Source organism: Podarcis gaigeae (genome assembly GCF_964106915.1).
Source record: "Podarcis gaigeae genome assembly, chromosome: 4".
Lineage (NCBI taxonomy): Eukaryota > Metazoa > Chordata > Lepidosauria > Squamata > Lacertidae > Podarcis > Podarcis gaigeae.
In genome coordinates this window covers 40,608,159-40,630,397 of record NC_139677.1, presented here as the reverse complement: position 1 = coordinate 40,630,397, position 22,239 = coordinate 40,608,159, and the positions used below count along the sequence as shown (strand labels likewise).

The 22,239-nt window shown below is 40.1% G+C and overlaps 1 protein-coding gene across 4 annotated transcripts in view; it reads right to left on the bottom strand.

Moving 5' to 3' along the window:
- Positions 1–22,239, bottom strand: part of FRMPD4 (FERM and PDZ domain containing 4) — a 210,177-nt gene that overhangs the window by 93,571 nt on the left and 94,367 nt on the right. Inside the window, exon 1 of one of the 4 annotated variants that reach the window (XM_083734127.1) lies at positions 6,227–6,287. The exons of the other annotated variants lie outside the window; for them this stretch is intronic. The gene's annotated coding sequence lies outside the window, so the exon portion shown is untranslated. Of the gene's footprint in view, positions 1–6,226; positions 6,288–22,239 lie in introns of those variants that run through there. 4 annotated transcript variants of the gene reach the window in all.

The following is a 22,239-nucleotide window of genomic DNA, read 5'->3' as shown; positions in this document are numbered from 1 at the left end:
TTAGCCAATGATCAGGGGTGATGGGAACTGTAGTCCAACAACATCTTGGAAGCACTTCTTTTTATTTTGAAAGCACTTCTTTTTATTTTATATAAATTTAAGATTTATCTACAAAAATATTGTAAATTATATGAATGTTAAGAAGGATGCTAGAATATAAACAACTGGGCACCATTAAGCTAGATGAAGTGAAATATAAAGATAAGTTAAATCTAAGAAAAGACAGACTTTTGGAGAATTTTTAGGTTATATTTAAATCTTAAGATCTGAATAAAGGATATCTAAAATTAGAGATATAATATTGGAAAATTAGATAATAAGAATAGAAACAAGGGGATAAATTTGCTGGATAAAACTTTTTTAGTTAGGAACGTAGGAGCGGGAGATGTGAGGGAGTCCAAAGAAGTTAAGAAAACTATGTTAAGAGATGTGTCATATTGTATTGTTTATTGGTATTGTAATTAAAAATAAAAACTGCTAATAAATATTATAAAAAAATAAAAATAAAAAGAAGTGCTTTCAGAGAAAAAAAAACATCTTGGGCCCCAGGGTTGAAGAAAGCCGACTTAGAACATTTGTTCAGTCAGATATTAATGCAATGCTATTGACAGCAGCGAACAAAAAACACACACAAAAAACACCCTTACAAAAAATATATTAAAATCCATCATTGACCCCAAAATGTGCCAGTTCAGGAACTGCATCATACACAGAAGGTGGATTTTTAAAAAATCAAAAAGAGCTTGCAGGTGCATAGCAATTTCACTTTCCATCATTCTCTGTAAACAAATGCCGCTATTCCTTATCTGAACACATGTCAAATGGTTTGCAAAATGCATTTCACATTTTCCAGTGAGTGTTAATTTGTTTCTCTTATCCTCTACAATTATTGTCTTAATTGCAGATGGCTATTCATAAAATGCGAAGGAGTTTTAAGGATTCTGAACATTCTTTCATCTTTGAAGACTATAGAAGGCTCCCACCATGCCTGTCCCATTGACAGTCCTAGTCGCATTAAGCGTATTGCGGTGCACCTGAGTAAGGTGCCACACAGAAATGCAATGCAATAAAGGTATGTGGAAACAGCCAAGAAATGAAAAACAAGAGAACAAAGTTTCCCTCTGTCTTATCTTTAAGTGAATTTTTTTTCTAGAAATATACTATAAAAAGGGGGATATGCTTAATGGCAAAATACCTGTATTTAAATGCAGGCTTGTCCCAATCATGGGTATAAAAAGATAAAGGGAACCCTGACCATTAAGTCCAGTCGTGGCCGACTCTGGAGTTGCGGCACTCATCTCGCTTTATTGGCTGAGGGAACCAGCATACAGCTTCCGGGTCATGTGGCCAGCATGACTAAGCCGTTTCTGGCGAACCAGAGCAGCGCATGGAAGTGTCGTTTACCTTCCCGCCGGAGCAGTGCCTATTTATTTACTTGCACTTTGATGTGCTTTTGAACTGCTAGGTTGGCAGGAGCAAGGACCGAGCAACGGGAGCTCACCCCGTTGCGGGATTCGAACCACCAACCTTCTGATCAGCCAGTCCTAGGCTCTGTGGTTTAACCCACAGTGCCACCAGCATCCCTATCATGGGTATATCGGGGTTAAAATACAAAATGGGCACAAGATGGGCGTATGTGTCCTGAATTCCTTCCCCTTGTATCCTGGTCCCCCCACTGCCATCTATCCCCTAAGATATTCTTACTCCAGTAACCAGATGTGACCCTAGGCAAAAGGGGGAAGTGGCCTGGAGTCAGTATGGAGGAGAGACAGTCATGGTAATAAGGAGGATTCAATACAGCTACCTGATTTCCTGTTTTGTACTTTATATCAGTACCCTCAGTTTGAAACCTTCAGTTTAGATACCTGGCTGAAGGATATTTGCATTTGATGATATGATTGGCCCACAGAGAGCCCCTGGTGTTGTAATACATTAGTCCTTTCTGCAATTAAATTCCCATTAGCAATTATGGCATTCCACTACAATAAGAACCTTTTGGCTGTGCATATGAATAACCCTTGACTCCCCCCCCCAAAAAAATCAAATCAAAATGGTAAGTTATCTAGTCTTGTAGGTTGTGCCCATCCAGCTAGAATTAATATGAAGAGCCACACTAAGTGCATACAGCAAGGAGAAAATAATTAACACATGTACTCTTGAGCGCCATTCATGTCATCATGCCATAACGCCACATATCAGAAATACAGCAAAAGCCTTGTGATTATACACACAGCAACACAAAAATAACCACCCAAAAGCTAGCAAGGGAGCAGCATAAAATACACAAAGCAACGGGGGCCTAATTATCAGAGAAATGTGTAAGGATTTTAACACAAAGGCCTTTTTTCCAGTGAGAAGTAAGGAGTAAATGTTCACGTATTCTAGAAACAATCAAAAACTTGAGAATGCTTGAGAGTTCATGATTTGGAGGGACTAAAAAGATACACAAACACATATTTATCAGAGTTATTAAGAGGAAGATCAGTCCCTTACTCTCTACTGAAGGCACTATGGAGGGAGATAAATTGTTCAAGCTCCTTTCTCACTACTAAGGAAGCCAGTGGAACAGTTTGCTAAGGAAGAAAACATCTGTCATGGTAGCTACTGTGCAACTTGGGGAAAAGCCTCAGGAAATACACATGTACTGAACTTGAAAATAGCCTGCTACTACTACTACAAAAAAAAAAAATCAAACTTGCAAGGTATTGAGAGAATGCTCCATGGTACAATCATAATTTACAGTACTAAACAAAAGCCTTGTTATTTAATCTGAAAGCAGAGATTCTTATTGCAGATAGCAGTTATATACACAAGAAGAGTTAGACAAATAAAGGCTTATTCCTGGTAGAATGACACATGTCCCCTCATATCAATTTACCAAAAAACAAAACCCCTACTCCATTTCTTCCAATTACCTCTTCACTTTCGGTATGATTTCCCTTTCCAGGGTTCTGTGAGACAAACATTTTAACAGTTCGGCTCATGCTGTGAGTTGTCTGTGCTCACCTTCAAAATCTTAGACTGTGGTGGCAGAAGCCAACATTAATAATTCATTTCTATAAATAAATGAAAAATTAATAGCCAGTCTAGTATTCCAGGATAGCCACTTAAAGACCTGGAGCTACACCACAGAATCATCACAACCCCCCAAAGTATACAAAGTGGTTTATTTGTGAAACAAGTAATGCTCACAGGATTTATGTCCAGCCAATGTTTCAGTATATACATTAGGAGTCTGATCCTATCAGTCCCTTGCATGCATCATTTAGCTATGAGCTGTTCTCTCCTACAGGGAAAAAAAATTGATGAAGCCTTGCCAAAGGAAGTCAAGGTTGGTGGAAGAAAATACCCAGGGGTGGAGCAGTGACACTGAATAGGGAGGGGTGCAGCGGGTGGCTCGAGCAGACCCTTTGAAACTACTGAAAAATAGGTGTACTTGTTGACAACAGAATGTAAAAGTTTAAAACAGGATTTACTTCCAAAAAGGTTTGTAAATAGCCTGGGAAAATGTGTTTTGAATTTGCTATTTTTAATCAAAACATAGTTATTTAGGAGAAAGCAGTTTTAGGCCAGGATCCAAGAAGGAATAGCAATTTTACAATATACGCCCCCTTCCCCTTTTAAAGAGCTACCTTTGCAAAAGCATCCCCCTAACTCATAGCTCACTTGGTTAGAGCATGGTGCTGATAACGCCAAGGTTGAGGGTTCGATCCCAGAATGGGGCAGCTGCATATTCCTGCATTCCAGGGGGCTAGAAGCGACCCTGAGTATCATCTAGTCCAACACTACAATTTTGCGATCATCATCTAAAATTCAATCCACATAAGACAGAGTTTCTCCCAATAGCTGCTTCCCCCCCTCCCACAGCTGAGTGGTGTTCATGTGGGAGGTAAAGGTAAAGGGACCCCTGACCATTAGGTCCAGTCGTGGCCGACTCTGGAGTTGCGGTGCTCATCTCGCTTTATTGGCCGAGGGAGCCGGCGTACAGCTTCCGGGTCATGTGGCCAGCATGACTAAGCCGCTTCTGACGAACCAGAGCAGCGCATGGAAACGCCGTTTACCTTCTCACCGGAGCGGTACCTATTTATCTACTTGCACTGGTGTGCTTTCGAACTGCTAGGTTGGCAGGAGCAGGGACTGAGCAACGGGAGGTCACCCCGTCGTGGGGATTCGGACCGCCGACCTTCTGATTGGCAAGTCCTAGGCTCTGTGGTTTAACCCACAGTGCCACCCGCGTAGTAGGGGGTGCTCATAGATTCAGCATTGCAACTGGAGGCGCAAGTAGCCTTCATAGAGAGATATACAAATATAATAAATAAAATAAAATGCTGTTTGAAGTGCTCAGACATCAAGAACTAATTGTGTTCTCTTTCAAGTATCATTGGGAAAAGGCTATTTAAAGGGTTACACTTTGATTACGCAAAGAAAAATCTTCTGAAAAAGTTGGTTGGAGAAAAAAGCCTAAGAATTAATCAAGGATTAAATATACATAACTAAAACTATGGCACAAAAAATAAAAATGAGAAAATAGATATTTTAAGACATATTTGATTATCTGTAAGTTTCTGCTAACTTTAATGAGTTTTACAAAGTGGCAAAAGATTAGTCTGTGGAGTTCAAAGTTTTTAAATATGTCTAAGTTCCTTCTTTCTACGCTTTCACTGTAATTAGAATAGAACAATGGACTCTGAGATACTAAAATATATATGCTGCGAAAAGAACCTTCTCTTTAGAAAAACTATTTTGCAACTTACCAACAGACTGAGAAGCCCCTTCATGTCTGCCTTTGATGTAAATGTACAATCAAATTCCTAATACATTTAAAGAACAGGCAAAGTTTATAAAACCAAGCTGCACTTTGTTTAACAAATGTGGAACAATGACATTTATCTAGAACTTTTTACAACTTCCATAGCATTCAATATTTTTTTAAAAATCAAGTGTTGACACACAGCTTGAAACTTTACCAATGAAGTGCTGCATTGTGTTGCACTGGAAAGTTACAGGTAGGGCTCTTTTGAATTTTGTGAATTTTTATGTTAAGGTTACCTTGATCAGCAACTCCTAAATAAATGTGGCAGATCGGAATGTGATTATGCTTCAGATTTCACACTTCTACAAATACAGTGCTCAGCTCAGAAGCATACCATGAATACATATTAAGTGCATTTTCCTGTGATAAAATGAGTCTAGTAATGGATATGTTCAAATGAATATCTTGTGATAAAATATCTAAATATGAATTTAATGTAGCTTTTTAATTAGTTGTTAAAATAACTAAAGTACAAAAATGCAGATTAACATGGAAACAGGATGCAGCAAATTTATAAATAAACATAGGCAAAATTGGTACAAACCAAAAATAGTCCAATATACCTATCTTTTGTTATAGTTCAGATCTCTTCTCATTGGTTTGTCTTTCCCCTTCCCTCAGCCTGATCTATCTCGCTAGATTTTGTGAGAATATAATGAGAAAACCTCACATACATAAACCTTAGACTTTTTGAAGGAAGTATGATAGCTTGAATTATCAAGCTCTTTGAAAATACACAGGACAGAAAGGTAAACAAGTGCTTTAAAAAGAGAAAAAACAGGATAAATTAGGGAAGTAAAAATAACCACAGAGATTTTAGTCACTCAAGTAGCAACCCACCCAAAGCATACATGGTATAACAGGGCATGCCCTATATGTTTCATAATTGGGAAATCAAATCCTTAATTTCAGAGGAAGTTTTCCAATAGGAAAAAATGACTTCAGTTGAGAAATGTGAAAAGATTTCTGCAGCACTAAGCCTGCAGTCCCTGCCATTAATCTTGCAAATGGTGCCTATGTGCATCAATGGAAATCCTGCAAAATAGAACCTCAGAAAACATACCTCAAGGGAGAAAGTAAAGCAAATATTGTCCCTACCTCTGTCTGTCCCTTTAAGAGAATGCCTCTTTACCAGGACCATGCCATTAACTAAGAGATAGCCAGCCACCTCTAAAGCATCTCCCATCTTCACACCCACAGGTGGTGTCCTTTCCCTAATCCACTCCCCCCACCCCGACCCCGACCCGCACAGTTATCTGACAGGAAAAAAGAAAGAGGAGATTGGCCTCACTGACATGCATTGTTCCAACAAGCTTGCAAACACAAATGACAAAATTCCCCTCTGAGTATATGATGGATCTCCAGGATGCTAAGTAGAGTTGGATTTCCTGGATTGGTGGGTCACCTTCATACCTTTTAATCTCCAGGCCCTCCCCTTTTGCAACTGCAGAGATAAAAAGAGCAAAGCTTCCAGCTTTCTTCCATCTCCCATTTGTGTGCCTTCGATGAATCACCTGGGATGACCCATACGGTTTTGCACGTCAACTGAACATATTTTTTGTCAGTTGCTAAGACAACCTCAGATAGGGAGTATGTGTTTTCTTTCCCTTTAAAGCCACTTCCACTCTCTCGTACTGATTTAAATAATTCTGCTCTTTTGATCTGAACTCAGAAGTGGACAACCATTTTGCCTAGTCAAAGGACCTGGTTTTACTCATCTTGCCTCACCGGTTCAAGCTTTCAAGGAGAGGGACTGGGAACTGCAGACTGTACTCTGGCTACCCCCCGCTCAGATCACTGTTACTTCTTTAAGTCCACACCACTTTCCCCTTTAACCCGTCTTTGTCTCTGGGTGGGAAATTGGGGTTGGTGCTACCCAGGAGTAAAAAACTGAAAGAGAGCATCAGTCCTACAATACGCGTGTGAGTGTTTCCTTTGTGTTCCATAAAGATTTTGAAGTAACACAAAACTGATTTTTGTTTTTAAAAACTGCCCCCCAAAACAGGCAGGGCTGGCCCTATCATTAGGCAGAGTAAGGTGGGCACCTTAAACAGCACATGCACAGGGAATGATAGGTAATGGTGACAAAGTATTGGATGTGTTTGCCATATGCCTTTCCTGTGCCCCGTAAACAAATCTGCTGCTCTCAGGTATGGTGAAGGATGTGCCCTGTCACTAGTGCTGAAAGAAGATTCAAATGAGAAGATTCAGCTATCATCCTGGTCAGCTTCTATACATGAAAATACATGTCATTCACCTCAGGCAACAAAATGTATTGGGGGTTCTGCAACATATGCCAAAGAAGGTGGCTATCTAGCATTTGGTTTTCTTGGACTCCCTTCCTCTTTGCCCCACTTCTTCAATGTGTGCAACACTAGGACTTCAGTATACTGCTTCATTTGACTGCATAGATGCAATATTGTAGGTATGGCATAGGACTAAAGCCGTTGCTTGATTGTGTATTACCAGGACAATGGACAACCCATGAGGGCTCTTTTTTATGCAGCTGGTTGTCAAAGGCAACTTTTACTCAGAAAGGCTTTTTCAATCCTATGCCAAGATGCATTGAAGACTGTAGCATTTCCTTCCCCCGACCAAGGAATCCATGCTGGCTGAATTAATGAGAAGGCCTTAATTAAAGGAGTTCATACTTACTTGTTTATGTATTCTGAATGTTGAGGTCTCTGGTGGGTTACATTGGAAATCAGTACAGTTTCATTTATATGCTGCCTAACTCCTACCTACCATACACCCCTTATAGCTCAACTGTTTCCAAATCCAGGAAAAATAACTTGCTTTTCATGAACATTTTCAAAAAGTCTATTTTATAACGACGACCACTGTCAGATGCTTGTACAGCATTTCCCTCCTATTGCTGGAGCACCATAATGTAGGCTATTCCGTCTTGATATATAATCAATTGAAATGTGTCCAGATTTCTATCAAAAGCATGCTATGTTCTACTGGTGACCAAGCATCACACATTTTTAATATAACTGGCTGGTTCTCCTTCACACAGCTACAGTATTTTGTGTGGTTTTTTGGTTTTTAAAGGAAATCCATAGCTTTGTTTCTTTTCTGTGCACAAATTTTCTGGGTTTTTTTTTTTATTATTGGTTCATTCCTCAATTGGCATATTTTCAGATTGAATGGTTACTATTGACTCTGTTTTCTGTTCGTTTTGGGTTCAGAAGGGGAGGGGGTAAATAATACCCTAATGTGCAATTGGATTCCATTTTTGTTATGCTCTAATGCTCCAGAAAAGAATGAACTGCAAAACAAGCTGTGAAAGCAGCGATTTCAACAAGGTTTTTCTGCTTTACTTTAATATGAATGTAGGTCATTGCATCAGATGCGCACTAGTTGAAAAGAATGAAGAGGATAAAAGAGAGATGGCTGGAATCGCCATCTAGAATACCACTTAGTAAACTGATAAATATTATGCAAAAGTGGTTTGTAGAGTCAGGGGATTCATGTCGCAGTCCAGAGAACCACAAGAACTGCATCATCATCATCAACAACAACATTTGTATACTGACCTTCACCCAAGGATTGCAACAGAAAAATACAAAATGAGAACACAAAATACATAATAAGACAAAAGCAAACTAATAACCCCACTCTCACAAACACATTTAAAATGCTGCAGAATGTTAATCAGCCAAAGTTATAGAGAAACATTTTTGTCTGGCGCCTAAAGATATGTAATGAAGATGGGGAGCTATCGCAGAAAAGGTAGATTCTCGTGTTACCACCCTCTGGACCTCTCATGGAGGAGACACACAAAGAAGGGCCTCCAATGATGATTGCAGGGCCTGGCTAGGTTCATATGGGGAGAGATTTTGTGGTCCTAAGCTGTTTAAGGTTTTATATGTCAAAACCTGCCCAGAAATTAGAAGCCAGTGCAATCAGGGCCAGGATCAGTGTAATATGCTCAAACCATCTTGCTCTGGTGAGCAACCTGGTCGCTGAATTCTGCGCTAGCTGAAATTTATCAACCATCTTCTGAGGCAGCACCACATATAACATGTTGCAGTGCTCTAACATAGAGGTTACCAGAGCACAGACAACAGAAGTTAGGCTACCCCTGTCCAGACAGGGGTGTATCTGGGCCATCAGCCAAGCTGACATGAGGCACTCAGCACCACATGAGCCACCTGAACCTCAAGTGACATCAAAGGTTCCACTGTAGATGACTGTGTGTTTCCTGATGTGCTCACAAATATCAAAGAGCTGTTGGGTTGTTTCTTTGAATAAAGGGTTAACTTAACCGATGCCATGTGAGTTATTACTGACCTCCTCTTGGCATCACCCCTCACAATAACTGTTCCTCCTTTAGCTCATATCATAAGCCCCTCAAAACTTCACTTACAGATGCCCATTTCATTGTTTCTGCCCCATAAAACAATGCACATATTTTCTGAGGGACTTTACTAAGAAGCAGTTTGCCAAGACAATTTGACACACCTCTGTAATTATTAATTTTGTTTTATTGTATTTTGCTATGATTTTGACTGCGAGCCACCTTGAAATGTCTTTGGTTCTAAAATTAGCATAACATTATTTTAAATAATCAAATTTTAGCTTCTTTCATTGTACAGATGCCTGTGTTGCCCATATTAGGTGGCTCTATACATAAAAACTTACCTCCATAGAAATGAATATTGGTATCAAAGGCCTTGATTTCAGTATCTTGGAGATTTAGTTAGTGAGCTTATTAGTGAGCATGAAAGGTAGGGTCTTTCTGTGGTGACGCTGCAACTCTGAAAATCTCTCCCAAACTAAAAGTGTCAGACTCACTCATAGTTTCTCTTTTGTCAGAAATTGAAGGCACTTTTATTTTGATGGACAATGAAGACAAACTATTAATTGTATGAAGCTTTCAATGCAGATTTGAAAAAAAAGGAGAAACAGCAAACTGGAAAGAGGGAAGGGAGCAGGAAGAATAAGGGGTAAGTGTTAGCACATGCAATTAAACACATCAGGGAGAAACTATTGTTTAGTGGTAGAGAGCATGTTTGGATGCAGAAAATCCCTGGAGTCTCCAATAAACAGAACCACAGGTAACAGAACTGGAAAGGACCTAAACCTGAGACCTTGGAGGGATGAGGCCAGTCATTGGCTATGGTATTGGGATAGATCAGTGGTCTGACTCAGGATATGACAGTGTGTACAGCGATTCTGAAGCCCTCTTTGAAAGAAATTTGAGCATTCGTTCCCCTTGTTTGCTATTTGCTGCCAGAGTTCTCCACTCTCAAGCTCAGAGTAAGACATGGAGCGGGAGGATGGACCACTCAGTGAACTAAAGCTTCTCATTCCGGCATTTTCCAAGCTGGAAAACATGGTCTTACTTGACGGCACACATCCCCATGAAGTTCTCACAGTAGCATGCCATGGGAGCCAATGGATATAGAATCAGGCAACATCACTTTTTTAAAAAAGCCAGACCAATTCTCAATTGGGATAGGGTCCAAAGTGGTCCCAGGTGAGCCAGCCTTCAGAAGGCCTCAGCCTTCAGCTGAGTGACTGTTCTCCCTATGTGAGTTAAAACACTCCAGCCAGCACCTTCCAGAATGCTCTGTCCAGGGTCCTGAAAGATCCTGCCTTATCTGCCACGATCCTCCTCCTATTGCAGTCAGCTTCCCTTAAGCTTCACACCATAACCCACAGAATAGGACACAGTTTTGGCATTCTTTTCCTAATGGAAAAATATAAGGCCACATCACATATTACATTTTTTAAGGGTTTGCCTCAGTTATGTTATGTGTCTCTGAAAGGGACTTCATTGGAAGATGGTGAACTGTCATTCACCGGAGGTTTTTAAGCAGAGGCCGTGGATGCTTTAGTTGACTTTCCTGCATTGGAGAGGGTCCCTTCCAGCTCTACAGTTCTATGATTCTTTGAATGCTTCTACTGTACAGTTACAATTGACAGGAAGCCATGACAGGAAGTCAGCAACCGATTGAGTACACACAGTGGCAAGCCTGGCTTGCTTCTGCTAGGTGTGTGAAGTAGCCCTCAGTAACATGACCCCATATATCAAAATGGATTCTATTGCCATTCAATCTCAGCCGGGGGCAAAACTACATTAGGGTTGAATATATAAAACCCTTGTTTACTACAGGAATTAAAAGTGTAATTTTATTCGGCATGATATGTCATGGAATAAATGCAACCTGCGCACTGCATTTGTATAGCTTGCTTCTTGCTGAACATTTCTGAAGTGTCACAATGTTCACTTTATAGCATATTATTCTGCTTATTAATTTGCACTATCTATAGTCCCTCTTTTCATCCTTCTTGAAAATTATTAGTGCTTTTCAGACTAAGGATAATAATTTTAAAGAGGGTTTATATTATACCGATCAATATCTGGCTAATGACTTAACTCTGACCTTTTACAAACATTTAAAAGAGCAGCCTGTTTTTATTATGAACATTATTAATTTTGTGGTGTGTAATTGTCATAACTTTTATGGCTGGCCATAAAAGGCATGTGAATTATTTGCTCAGGAGCCAAAAGAGCTAGTTTCTAGAAATGAAACATTGCAAAGGCTTTCAGTCAAGCCATAAATAACCAAATCGGGGTTAACTGGAGAGTGGCACAGATCCATTTACCAACTTATGGTTATATGCACTGATCTCTGCTTTCATACTTCAGCAACACTAGCTATGGAATATCAAAGACCAGGTGGATTGTTTGTGCCCAGTTCCATGAATTCACAACCCTTTGTAACATGAACCTTCTGGCCTAGAAAGACAGGGCCCTTTGTCACTATGGCAAAGATTGTTGTGGGGGGCGGGGGGACTGGAGGCCGTGTTGGAGAAGGAAGTAGCTCATTTTCTGCCTTGCAACAGGCAAGAATACATTCAACCAAGGTCTCACATGGGCAACGAAGAGGCAACAGCCTGTTTCCCATCTGAGCAGCCAGTAGACAGGGTAGACAAGGAGCTGTTTGTGGTGGTAACAACATCATGGATGCCAAGACCATTGAGAAATACAGCTTCTCATGACCTCCAGTGCTTCCAGTTGCACTTTGGTATCCAGTGCCTTTATCTCCTTTGGGTTGGTCCTAAAGAGGAGGCTATGACTATAAATGTTTGGTCAAACCCCGAGCCCTGATGTTCCTAGCCACTGTTGGCATGCTGACAAATTCTAAGGAATCCATATGGCGTTTGTGAGGAGGCACCTCTTCTTTTGGGTACATCAGGAACATATTAAAAGAAGTAAAAGAAGAATAACCCATGCACACTTCAAATAGATTTGATGTGTCAGAGCGGGGGTCAGAAATACAGACAGGGAATTTTATATTTAGCAACAGATTCCGGCCAGATGTCATGGTAGAGGTTAGAAAATGCCTGACTTTTGCTCTCCTTTACAGCATTCCGGAATTTCGGTACTTTGTTAACTATAATTACTGGAATCATTAAATAATTGGGGTAGACTTGGGGGTGGCTTGAAAGTGGAACCACAAGGATACAGTATGAGGGGACATGGCAGAAGTTTTTAAAAAGTAAGCATTGGGGCAAGGAGAAACTTTTTTTTACCCATCTCTCATCATAGAAGTCAGTGAAACCCAATGGAACTGATCAGCAAAAGATTCAGGACACACTGAATAGTTATCCACACAGCACATAATAATTGTTTATGGAGTTCATTGACACAAAGCATGCTAATGGCTACTAGGTGCAATACTAAGTATGTGTACTCAAAAGGAAGACCTATTGAATTCAATAGGCTTCTTCCCAGGCAGGTGGAATTAGAATTGCCATTTTAGATCCCTTAACTGGAAAATAAATCTACCATTGGCTACTAGTTGTGGTGGCAATGTGCAGGCTCTTAAATTCAGAGGCAACATGCCAGTAAGTACCAGTTGTTTGAAAGGAACAATAGAAGAGGGATATCACATTCATGAGCTGCTTATAGGCTTCTCAGAAGCATATGAGAAACATAATGAATAAATACATAAATAAATAAAATAAATCTGAGTGTTCACCATGAGAAACAGAATGCTATACTACTGTATGTGCCAAGTTGGTCCAATACAGCAGGATTATTATGGTCACAGGGTTCTAGAAAGCAACTCTGAGCAACTTCATGGCAAATTACTCTAAGACAGTAATTTGCACATTACTGCACCACTGGTGGTGTGTAGTGCAAGAAAAAACATTATTCAGTAACTCACAAAAGGTTCTCTGATCTCAGACTTCTCACCCACAGACAAGTCTCTTGCTGAACTTCTGCATTATTCCCTTTTCTATCCCCATCTGTACAAGTAATTCTTATCTTTGTATTGTATATCATTCCATCATTCCCAGTATACAGATATTTCCAGAACTGAATGACTGCGGAATCTCTTTTGCTCTGCTCATCCCTAGCACTAACTCTTACGCACTCAAAAAGTAATTCTGTAAGTGTGTGCATTTGCATGCGTTTAATTTTTAAACGCCCTTAATTAGATTAAAACAAAACAATAATTTTCCAGAAGCATATTTCTAGTAAATTGTTCTTTCAGTTTTAACTCTGAAGAAAATACTACAACAAGATTTAGGTTGCAATCCTGTACACACTTTCCTGGCAGCAAGTCCCATTGAACCTAGCAAGGACTTAACATTAAGGAAACATGACAGGATTGCAACGATCACTTTAAACCCCACAGAATATACACATCTACACAATTCTGTTTGCTATCTCTCTCTTCCATAGTTACTTACAGGGAAAGCTTCACTACACAGAAGAAGTAGCACAATCCAATCATTTGAAAGAAAATGAATGCCTAATAGAGAGCAATTTGAGATTGAAATAATATATGATAAGAGAACAAACATGAAAGAAAAATATTATCAGCTTGTTAGAAACACCTAAGTTATGTGCAACACAGAACTGGAATTCTCCAGACATTAACCAATTTTGCATTGGATTCATAAAGTACTGGGTATAGCGGCAATGGAAAAGCATAGCGCAGGAACTAGCCAACATTAAGCTGCTTTAATGACGTTCCATTCATGGAATTTTTTTAACACACACTTGTTGCAATCAACGGAACTTTAAAATGCTCAACTATGGCTGGCTCAGGATCCTGCTGCCTGAACATCAAGAAAGAATGAAATACAGGGCTGAAGGACATTATCCCCATCTCAATGAATTCTGGACACTGTAGTTTTTTTAAGGGTTGCTGGGGATTGTAACACTTTGATGGCTAAGCTACATTGCCCATAATTCTATGAGTGGAATAATGCGCTTCAATTGTGCTTTGAAGGTATAGTGTTTGTGCAGCCATAGTCTGCAAATCTCCAGAAGAAAATACATTTTAATTGCTATATAGAATAGCCAAACAGAATAGCTACATTCGCTTGCAGAAGTTGAAAGAACACCTCTCCCCACCCCCTTGACTTTATAAAGCTGATTTGGGATAATCATTCAACTAAAATGGTTTTCTTTCCTTATTTGTGGAGAATTTCAGCTGTTAAATCATATACTTGGTTGGAGTTCAAATAGCTGCCAACTGCCTATAAAAGAATCCACAATACATGCTATTTTTCCTGTCGTACCTTAGTAGGCTTAGTTAATGGATTACATAAGTGGTATCACAAACTATTTTCCATCACATGAATCGGCCATGAACCCAGTCAGCACACTTGGATCAATTTGCAATAAAAACATTTCAATAAAGAAGAATACATAGAATAAAGGTGCTTTGTAAAAGAAAAACTATTATACATTCTAATGCTTTCAAAAGATACTTACACTCTTGAAGTCTGAAGGAAAGAACAAACTCTGAGTTCCACAGCTCTATAACAGCCACCAATAATCTCTTACTACATGTGCTAGTTCTGGGTTGTATCCAACATGAGTTCTACTCAGAGGAGACCCACTGAAATGAATAGGCATGCTGATAATAAGGCATGCAGGGAGAGGGAGAGGGAGAGGGAGAGGGAGAGGGAGAGGGAGAGGGAGAGAGAGAGAGAGAGAGAGAGAGAGAGAGAGAGAAAGAGAGAGAGAGAGCGCTGCAGCCCAAGATAGGAAAAGAAGCAGTAATGGAAACCTTAGCTACTGTAAATGAATTCAAATCCGCAGGGCCTGATGAACTGCATCCATGGCTACTTAAGGAATTTGCAGATGTAATCTCAGAGCCTCTGTCTATAATTGTTGACAATAGGTGAGGTCCCAATAGATGGGAGGTGGGCAAATGTTGTCCCTATCTTCAAAAGGGTGTGGGGAGAAGACCCAGGCAACTACTGACTGGTTAGCTTGATGTTGATACCAGGAAAGGTGACCTCCTCTACTTCCTAAGGAAGGAGCTATTATTTGCTTTTTAGTCCAGAACCAAGCTTTGTAAGAAGGATGAAGCCCCATTACATGTCCAAGAAGTCTTCCTAGAAGCCACTCAATGCTGAAAGTCACTGTGGATGCTTGTCCCATATCCCCCCAACCCCTACAGCACTTAAACATGGAAAAACATCAGCAGGAAAGAGATTAGGCCACAAGAGACTCACACATAATAGGGAGCAACCTAGTCGCCACCACAAACTCCATGAACTAAGCAAGGACTGATAATCTGAGCTTTTCCATCAACTCTTTCAACAATAGTTTTAGCTAAATCCCACTCACTTCATTCTCATCCTAAATCCATAATTTCAGTGGTGCCCATTATGTTTTGGTCCCAGATATTGTCTCATTTTTACTTTCAAGTTATTGCCACTGCAGCTCATTAATCTTTCCAAGACAGGAAAGAACTCAAGCAAAACTAGCATCCACTATCCCTTGAACTTGTCTGTCCGATAGTGACAATCCAACCTAATATCTAAAGCTTGAGTCCTGATACTTGGGGAAAAGGGCAAAGGAAGATTGCACAAGTTTTCATCTATCTCAAGGCTAAACATTATTGAGTCCTAAAATAAACTGTCACTGGTTCACATCAACACATGATGGGATATACAAAGCTTAGGCTTTGTAAACTTCTGCATGGTGTATCTTCCCCATGCTCTGCAAGAAAGCCATTTAACAGGTGCATTAAATAGAGCCTTTAGGAATGCCAGCCCACATATACCACCTCAAACTGAAGAGCATGGTGGGGATGCTCATCTGGAAAATGATACTTCACAGTTGCACAGCATGCGTGTATGTTTATAATAAGCTCTCATATTTCAAACTCATGCAGAAGACCACTGTGCTTATGGAAAATGTAATTGAGCTTGTGAAGTCAAGATGGACTATGCTGTTCCCTACATCCTGAAAATAAATGACTCAGCTAGAAACTTAATGCCATGAAGCTATTAGCTGCAGACTAATATTATCAATCAAATGTTCAGTAGGAAATTTTCCTGTCTGTAAATACTAACAGTGATTTGAATCCAGATCACCTGTCTGAGAGGGCTCATCTGCACTTTTTGTTAGTCCCGGTTAATGTTTGTTCTGATTCAATGGTAAACGCTAAGTTTTCCCGAGGAAAGTGGAATGACCCGAAACAAAACCAAACAAACCTGATAAGACCCTTGCCTACAAATCATGGACTGTGTCTAGAAATCGCGGCATAAATGGAAGTGTGGGTGACCCCTGTGTCATAACACTCCCTCTACTACACCACATGTGGAGCACAGCATGCAACAAAATATACTGCTGATGTCCCAAATAATCTTTATTTTAAAAGGAATTTTAAGGCATTTCTATCGTAGCTGCATGGAGACTGCCAGATACCTATAATCAAAGCTTTCAGACACCATGCCATGCTTTTACATGAGGGAACAGGTTGACTCTTCCATACCTAACAATTTTCTAAATGTAGCAACTTAATGTAAAATACTTTTTATGGCACCATTGTTATTGTTTAAGTTGCAAGTTCCACGCAAAAGGAAAAGAATTCACTGGACACAAATTAATGCCAAGGTACCACTTGACTAAATTGTCTGTGCTGCAAGATGGAGAGTTTAAGAGGTATTTGGTAATTGACAAGGCTTCTATAATTTAGGTGAGGTAGTTGCTTCAAGCAATTTCAAAAATCTCTCTTGGAGTCTCTGTACTGTGCTCATATACATATAAATTCATTTTATTGCACAAAAATCACAATTCAGCACAGAGGGAAAGAGAGAGATAACTGGATGCCATATAGCCAGCCTCAATTGCAGAGTGCTGTCAAGCTGAACCTGCCATAGAAAGATAAAAAACTGTAAAGCAAGGGATATGCACAGTTCAGAAGGTAAGGAGTATAGTAATTGACTATTAATCAGTTATCCAAATTGCTTCCATTTAAGCAAGATGCAAGATGGTAATGCATTGCTATGAAAGGCAGCCAAATTTGGGATTATGCCCGCTCTTCTCAGTTAAATGAATCAGAAAAGTACTCAGCAAGTGTACTGTCCATTTGGGAGCTGGCAGTCTTTCCAAGGTTCAAGGTAGCTCTGTTGGGAATGGATACTTAAAGAATCAACAATCCTACAAATCACAAGAGGAGAAAAAACACTGCAACAGTGCAGATGGGGGAACATCCACTCACCCAAAAACCTGGGGAAAGAGGTGCATCTTGACCCAGTGCCAAAGATTATACAACAATGGTGCAAGATTCAGCTTGGAGGGGAGGCCATTCCACAACCTGGAAACAACAGAGGAGGCCCTCTCACACAACACATATCCCTCAAACCACAGCATGTGGCAGTTCTGCTAACAGGGCTTCTTCTGTCCATCTTAACACAGAGAAGCAGGCTAATAATGAGATAAGTGCTCCTTCAGATATTTGAGGCCCAAGTTGTTTAGAGATTTGTGTGTCAACTTTGTGTGTGTGTGTGTGTGTGTGTGTGTGTTGTTGTTGTTGTTGTTTAGTCGTTTAGTCGTGTCTGACTCTTCGTGACCCTATGGACCAGAGCACGCCAGGCACTCCTGTCTTCAACTGCTTCCCGCAGTTTGGTCAAACTCATACTGGTAGCTTCGAGAATACTGTCCAACCATCTCGTCCTCTGTCATCCTCTTCTCCTTGTGCCCTCAATCTTTCCCAACATCAGGGTCTTTTCCAGGGAGTCTTCTCTTCCCATGAGGTGGCCAAAGTATTGGAGCCTCAGCTTCACGATCTGTCCTTCCAGTGAGCACTCAGGGCTGATTTCCTTAAGAATGGATAGGTTTCATCTTCCTGCAGTCCATGGGACTCTCAAGAGTCTCCTCCAGCACCATAATTCAAAAGCATCAATTCTTCGGCGATCAGCCTTCTTTATGGTCCAGCTCTCACTTCCATACATCACTACTGGGAAAACCACAGCTTTAACTATACGAACCTTTGTTGGTAAGGTGATGTGTAGTAATATGTAAATAAAGTAATGAAGACATGACATCTTAATCGATATGCATATGGATGTATATTCTACAATGCATTCATTATAACTTAAAGGCAGAAAGAACTTCTGTGAAAGAAAAGTAGTTTTCTTTTTTTAGTTACCACATTTTAAAAAGGTGATATTCTTCATGTGACTGATACTTTGAGAATTGAGGTTTTATAGTTTTGCCTTTTCATATGTGGCATACTGTGATTAATGTTAGATTTTTGAGCATTTAAGCTTTGTGTGCTGTACATATTGTGATTGAATACTGTACTATTTGTTGCATTCAATTTCTTATGTTGGGTATTTGGCTTTCTTCAGTGTATAATTTTATCTCTGCTTTTAAACACATTTCCCCTTGATAGATAGTTTCCTTGATGCACAAACCCACCCATGCACCTTCCTTTCCCATAACTACTTATTAACTGAATGTGTCGTAAAATAATTCAGGTAATTTATATGCAGTTCTTTTATTTGTCATATAACCATCTGAAGTATTTATGTTATTCTAATACTTTGCCTCAAACCAAACATCTATCTTTGTGAAATATATTTGCTTTTAGTGGGTCACAGCTAAAGGGAATTTGCAAAGCAATTTATATTAACCTGGGTTGCCTTTGATCAATATGGAGCTATGAAGCCACACAATTTGTCCTTGCACTTAAAATAGCTGTAAGCCATTTAGAGTTGGAAAGTAACACAGAGATGCAACCATAACAACAGGTGAGGCAAAGAGAGGCTATGCATAAAATTCGTTGTGGAGCTTCACATTAGGGAGAAATATTTTTCATTTAACAAAAGTGAATGATGGTAAACTCAATAAATTATATGCAGGAGAAGCCAAACAGCATGGTAGCTAGCCTACCTGCAAGTATATTATGACTGAAAATTCTTAGGATGGTTTTGCTTTTTATTTTGAAAGAGATTCATGATGAAAGACAAATGACTTATTTGCTCAGGTAATTGATTTCACAAGGAACATGGAAACTATTTGCAGCAATAACACAAAACAAAACAATAAAAATGTATCTTTGCTCAGCTCCATGCCACACAATGACAACATAAAGATCAACCCCTTTGTCTGCAAAAGAGGTCACAATAGCCAATAGCAATTAGCAGCATTGGTTTGTGACCTGCACATAAATTAGACAGCTCAGGGTAGCGGCTGTGCACTAATGATATATTGTCTGCAGTATTTAAGTGTGCTGAAATAATATCCTCTTTCTCTTCCCAGGTTAGCGTTCCCTTTGAAATTTACACAGCTCTCATTTACTCTGGAGGTTTCTAAATACTTTCCCCACACAGCCAGTTATCCTGTGTAAGAACTCCTGGAATAACTTAAAACTCTGCTTTGCTTACACATTTGAATCAGAAGCTTTCCTGAGCTGAAAAGGTGCAAAATCAGGTGCAAAAAAGGTGCAAAATCTTTGTCAATCTGGGGTAATTGGCAATATAAAACAGTAGCATGATTATTATGCCTAGAATGCAAATGGTTGTAGAAACATGATAACCTCTGTAAGTGGCCCATGAAAGGAGGGATGCACAGATCAGAACATTTCTAGTTCATGTCATTTTGTTTCTGTTCATTCATGTCTACCCCATTTTGTTTATGATGTAATGTGCTGTTTTTTAAAAAATAAAATAAAACCCACAAAAAATCCATTTAGATACATATTCATTGCTAAAAGTGTGCTTTATCTTAAAGATGCATTTCAAAGCACATTTTTGTACATTTTCAAGCAGAGAACTGTATTATAAAATTTGGAGGCCTGTAAAATCTGAAGGATCATTGTGTTTGCCTTCTGTACATCTGTCTGGAAAGTGTCGACCAGGGTTAATTTGCATCACAATTCACAGAAATCAGAGTGACGAAAAAAGCCCAAAACACATAGTATAAGGAATTATTTGTATATGTGCATGGCTAGCGCAAAATACAGCAACTAAGGAAGCTCAGTTGTGCATCCTTACCACACTCACATGATGCTGTGTTAAAGGAATTGCACTGGCTGCTGATTAGCTACTGAGCAGAGTTTAAGGTTTTGTTGCTAATGTTTGGGGTTCTGGACATCTTAGGACCAGGCTATCTGAGAGAACACCTCCTTCTGTACAATCCAGTCCATTCACTGAAATCACTGGAGGAAGCTGTTCTCATCACACCATGCCTGAAGATCTGGCTACCTGAGGAAGGGCCTTCTCCACAGTGGCCCCCATACTATGGAGCAGCCTTTCCCAAGAGATAGGGCAAGGCACTTACAGTAATGCTGGTACACAGACTGACTGATATATATTTATTCATGAGATCATTCACAAACATTAGCTTTTAGTACTGGTTTTATTAGAATTTTCAGATATATGTGGGTATTTCTGGCTTGGTTTTGTCTTTAGTAATTTATAGCCTTCTGCATTCCATCCTTGTTAATTTATATGAAAGGCGATCTATGGATGATTTAATGAACATATCCTGTTGTTTCAGGATGGCAACTCAGGTCTAATTCAAGATCACAAATCATACATCAGAGACAGAAAGAGGTTTCATATTACTGCTCTTCACAGCAGCATGGATCCAAAAATTTGCAGAAAGGATTTTTGCTCATTCAACAGGACCTTCTTGACCCCCTTCTTCCTAGAGTCTCTTATTTCCTTCCCCAATAGGTTGTTCCTAAGAAGTAGAGGATTTGGCATTGGGAATTGAGGGTGGAATTGGCAGAAATCATGCATACTTTCTGCTCCTGCAAGGCACTCTTTGGAGTCCATATTTTTCAGTGGAGGCAGCAGCTGACACATTCATCTATAAGGTACTAGCTGACTGAGCTCTTAGCAATGGGAACGTAAATGATGCACATACGTATATGAATCAGCCCTACAGCAACAGCTACTAAAACCCTTGATCATGAAACCATGATTTAAATCTAGAGAAATTAATTAATACCAGACATATCCAGCACACTGCATCTGGCACCGAGAAAGAGAAAGATAGGCAGAAAATGATTTAACAATGAAACTCTAGTTCCTGTAGATGCCACTTTGGTTCAAAGTCTCAACATTTTTCATAGGAAGCAGATTTATTATTTCCAACTCTGTATGCTCCTTAATCACATTATCTTGAAAGAGGCAGAATTCCTTCATTTTTCATAAGCTGTTTACAGTATATATATATATATTTAGAGAGAGAGAGAAAGAGAGAAAGAGAAATACACCACAACCTGAGGAACCAGTAGGAACTATAATGTGCACAAGGCTTTGCCATCTGCAATACTGACAGATTCACAGAAAGCGTGTTCTCCTTCATGGAGAGCACGTGTTGCGGTGGGGTCTGCTGAGCCACCCCTCTGTTACCAGGCAGGGTCTCTAAAGATGGCCTGGGGCAGTGATTGGTTCACTGGGTTGCTGGGGTAAAAGTTATGTTGCAATTTTGGTGGGAGGGGTAAAATGTTTAAATACTCTGCATGCAGCCTGGAGCTTTCTCTTTGCTGTGTGCAACGGATCACCCGCCCACCCGCCCTAAAGTAAGGGGTTGTTGCTTTGACCTTGCTATGCCTGTCATGGGGTCGTCTGCTTTGGAGCGGGGGCCTGGTAGGAATTTTGTCCATCTGGCTGATTGGCTGGGCCATTTGGTTTTTGCCTACTGCGTAGCAAATCGTCGCAACTTGTAAGGTTGCGGTTAGGCATTGGTTATAAATTGGTGGAGGAGGGGTTAGGATAGGCTGGGCCTGCCCCTCCATGGAGGGGTTAGGATAGGCTGGGCCTGCCCCTCCATGGTTGCTGCGGAAAGGGAATTCCGTTAAAGGAATCCTGGGGCTTGCCATCTTTTCGTCCAATCCCTGGAATGGGACTAGGGCCGGCAAGCCTTTGGGGAGCAGGCGGGTGAGAGTTGAGGGTCTGTGTCTCAGCTCCAATTCTTCCCCGACTTGCTTTCCCCCACACTGTCTTTCGGTGGTGCCCGGAAGTCAGTTCTGTCCCCAGGCGGGGGGACAGATAGTCTTAACCAATGCCTAAACAACCACTCACGGTTTTGTATTTAAATAAAGTTGTGGCCAAAATTATGCCAAAAACCTTAAACAAAAATTAAGTGTGCGTTGTGAGTTATTTGGGGGGGGGGTGGCTTGGGGACCTCAACACGC